Here is a 4,246-nt window from a genome sequence, read left to right as displayed (position 1 = left end):
GACCAGAACTACCCCCGAACCTGCAGGATGTGTTTCTATGGCATGGACATTGATCACTTCGCCTACCCCAGGCACTGCTGCCCTGGAGTCTTCATCCTGTTCGATGAGGACCACTTCGGGTTCATCTGGCTGGAGGAGAAATACTTCTTCTGGTACGGCAGAGTCCAGGACACCTTCCAGAATGTGGAGGCGCCATCCCCGCAGGCCTTCCTGGAGATGCTCAAGGACATTCAGTCTAGTTTTATATTTTAATCTGAATAATTCTTTACTGGCAATTTTTTCAATAGTTTTTCTTCATTTATAAATCTTAAGTGGTTTCCCATTGCTTATAAAATTAAAACAAAATCTTTTCTAAACAGCTGTATTGAAGTATAATTAACTTATTATATAGATAAACTACTGTTGATTTATCTATTAAATCAGTTGATGAACATTTGTGTGGTTGTCACTTTTTGGCTTTTATGAATAATGCTGCTATGAATAAAAAAAGAACATAGTATAAATCTAGAATATATCTAAAATATAGTCTGCTCACTTTAAGCTCAGTTTTTAGCTTTGGTAAATGAGGTAATGATTAAAATGTCAAGAGCTTCACAAATGAGAAGCACGCTCATCACTGTAATTACAGGCCCAGCACAGTGTCTTTCTACCCTTCTCCCACTGTCCTTCACACTGTAAGGCTTCAAAGCAACCATCAACAGCAAAAACAAGGCCAGAAAGGGAAAGACCTAGAAACAAGCATTCAGCTTAGGTGAGTTTTACCTAAATAAAGGGTGGGGCACAAGGTGAGTATGAGAGTTTGGAGTCATTTCCAGGGTTTTCAATACCATCATTATGTATGTAGATGGCTCCCACATGGATCTCTATCCCTGACCTCTCCTTGAACTCCAGGCTAGCATATTTTACTGCCTGACATATGTCCAGTGGGCATCATAACATGATACATCCAAAAAAGACACTGATTTCCCCCAAACCTGTTTCTCCCTGATTTGCTCCATCTCAGGAAGCACACCTTCCAGTAGCTGAAGCTACAAAATCTAGGAGTTATCTCTGATCCTATATTTCCCTAGCAAGTTTATATCTATAGCTATTACCCTATTTGAAAAGTCACCATCTTCTCCCACCTGGCCCTCCTCTATTTTTCCAATGGGTCTCCCCACTTCTACTCTTGTCTATTTATAATCAAAAGGTATTCAGAGAGATTTTTTTTATAAACTTATATCAGATCCCTGTAATTAACCTCCCCCCAGACCCTGCCCATAGCTGCCCATCAAATCGGGAATAAAATCTAAAATCCTTACCTTGTCCTTACAGCATGACATGTTCCTGCCTTTCTCATTTATCTTTGTCCAAACCAGGCAGCAAACTTTTGAGTCCTATAAACTCTTGCACACCCTAGTCCCTCTTCCCGGAATGTTTTTCCTCCAAATGATCACTCATCTGGCTCCTTTATGTCTTGTTGCATGCCTTGGTTTATGAATTACTTCCTCAAGAAGTCTTTCCTAACTACCTATCTTAAAGTAGTTCCCCCATTACACCCTATCACATCACCTTGCTTAATTTTCATCAGAGGAGTTCTCACTTCCTGGTATTTTTATTAGCTCTTACTGTCATTCACCTCCACCACCTGACTATAAGTTCCATGAGCGTAGAGGCCTTGTCTGTTCTCTGCCAGGTCACAGAGTTGCATACAAAGACTCAATAAAAATTACAGACTAAATGAACAAATTCAATGAAGTGGAAATAAAGTCACAAGCTGGAGAAACAATTTCTGTGATAGATATAACTGCTTTATTATTGTGGCAGAATTATTCATACAGAGATAGGAATAATCCATGTTTCATAAATATATGAAAATTTTCTCACCCAGCAAATAGACAAAAAGACATGAAAATGCTATGAAAAATCCTTGGCTTTTGTCTATTGGGGGATCTTCTGCTCGAGGTCACATCTTTTGGAGTAATGTAGATATGTTTATATGCCAACCTGAAACCACTGTTCAATCTCCAAATCATCACTCACAAAATATCACAGAATACGGTGATAACTGGCAGAACTTGCTACCCTGAAGTGCTTCATCTTCCTTCTCCTAACCTAAAATCTTACCTTGTATCTCAATTGCTCTTTGTCACATCTTTTCCTCTCCAATAATTTTAAATGTTATAATTACAAAAGAAAACCATGACTATGCTTTAATAAAATGTCCAAAGCACAGAAGCCAAGAGCAGAAAGTGAAGCACTCTGATTGCACCAAGCACCACCAACCCTACTTCATTCCCAGACATAACATTGTTAACCATTTTATTCCTCCAAGACCTTTTCTTATGAGTTAACATACATATGTCAGATCAGAAATATGCTTTGTTTTCTTTTCTATATACACACATGGGATTATACTGGCCATATTCTATAACCTACTTTCTTTTTCTCTCAATACTACGTCTTGAGGGTATATATCATATCATTCTTCTTAACTGTCTTACCACTTGCTATAGTATAAATGCATCATAGTTTACTTAGATGCCTATTGATGGAAATTTATTTTTAGTTTTCACTACAAAAAATATACAACAATGAACATCTTTGCTCACATTGCTTCTTGTTGACTTTCTTTTACCAAATCTCTTCTGTTACTAGTTCCAATTTTAATTCTGCCTCCATAGTTCATGATGTCATTCTCTATTTCCAAGAAAATGATGTCATGTTTTAAGTCATGTTTTACTCTCAATTCTCTATACTTCATATCTGTTTTTGTGTGTGGCTGAGAAGGCTAAAAAGCTAATTCTAATGTAACCCTGATGTTTGGGGGGCTAGCAATCTGAATCTGTGCAGTAACCTAATGTACATTCTTGATAACCTATAATAAAGTCACTGCCCCTTTCCCACAATCTGCTCTTGCAAGACCTGTTACCTAAATGCTCACATTTTACAAAGGCCATAAACCATGAACCCCCAGAGGAGGTTATCAGCGCTGGCGCCAGGCCTCAAGGCCCCCATTCCAACACATGGGGCTTTTTGCAAACCCCACAAAAGGTCCGGAAGTCCCCATCCATATTTGGGGGGTCAAAGAAACCAAAGGGAATAAAAGAAGGGCTTCCACCATACTGGTTTGCTCAGACTTTGGAGGCAACTTCTCTGAGACCGCCAGTGTAATAAAGCTGTGTAACTCCATTTCTCTAAGTGTCACTTGAGTTTCTTTGATCTTCTACAACATGGGAGGTGACAGATATAAAATCATATGAAAAATACAAAGCCTCAAACAATAATTCAAAAAGAATATTATTTACAAACCTCCCAGGTACAGAATTGACTTAACTGCCTTGAGCAAAACAGACTTCCTTATAAAAAGTAATTTTCAGAAGCAGGTGCTTGCTCCACTTCCTTTAGAAAGGTATTCTTGCTTCACACAAACAGGTGTTGGCTTTTCCAGGTTATAAAATGAGAATCTTTGAGAGCTGAAATAGGCCCACAGAGATCAAAGCCATGTCTAAGGTCACAACTGGGTAGTGGCAGAGAGAGGATGACAAGCCAGGTTGAACACTCATTAAGGAGCATGAGTTTCTCTGAGAGGCAGATTGACATAGAGGAGAGAGTAATGATTGGGCCTTACTGATAAGTCCAGGCCCTACTGATAAGAGGTCAACATGTCCATTTCTTGATCTTTAGGTAATCCATAAGATACTATCATATAGTTGCTAGTTGTGTTGCTTGTTGCCACATTGCTTGAAGTCTGTTAATTATTCAATTAGACAAATATTTCTTGATCATCTACTACATTGTTTTTATTTTGGTAGCACTGGGTTAACAGTTGTGACTAAAATAGGCTTCCTGCCCTCCAGTTGTTTACATTCTGATGGAGGGAAGATAGTAACTAAACAAACTTTCATATATTCCAGGTACTGATAGGCAGTAGGTAATGTGCGTCTAAGCAATGTGTGACATCTTTTCAAAGTGCTTCCCACTGTCATAAATGGGGTCCTTTGAATAAGAGATGGTTAGGTACAAAGATAAAATCAATTTCCAAAAACATTTTAAAGGTACAGAAGTCAAGTTGCAAAGCTTACCATCATTTCTTTTTTTTTTTAAATTAAATCTTTATTGTTCAGATTATTACAGTTGTTCCTCTTTTTTTCCCCCCATAGCTCCCCTCCACCCGGTTCCCCTCCCACCCTCCGCCCTCACCCCTCCACCACTGTCCTCATTCATAGGAGCACGATTTTTGTCCAGTCTCTTCCTGCATCCCCCC

General features: G+C 38.8%; 1 protein-coding gene across 4 annotated transcripts in view; it reads right to left on the bottom strand.

The window, feature by feature from the left end:
• KIAA0226L (KIAA0226-like ortholog) overlaps positions 1-4,246 on the bottom strand; it is an 86,390-nt gene that overhangs the window by 54,944 nt on the left and 27,200 nt on the right. Inside the window, exon 1 of one of the 4 annotated variants that reach the window (XM_014535739.1) lies at positions 1,302-1,395. The exons of the other annotated variants lie outside the window; for them this stretch is intronic. The gene's annotated coding sequence lies outside the window, so the exon portion shown is untranslated. Of the gene's footprint in view, positions 1-1,301; positions 1,396-4,246 lie in introns of those variants that run through there. 4 annotated transcript variants of the gene reach the window in all.

The sequence above is a fragment of the Myotis brandtii genome, unplaced genomic scaffold (assembly GCF_000412655.1).
Source record: "Myotis brandtii unplaced genomic scaffold, ASM41265v1 scaffold15, whole genome shotgun sequence".
Classification (NCBI taxonomy): domain Eukaryota; kingdom Metazoa; phylum Chordata; class Mammalia; order Chiroptera; family Vespertilionidae; genus Myotis; species Myotis brandtii.
This window is presented reverse-complemented; position numbering and strand designations above follow the sequence as displayed.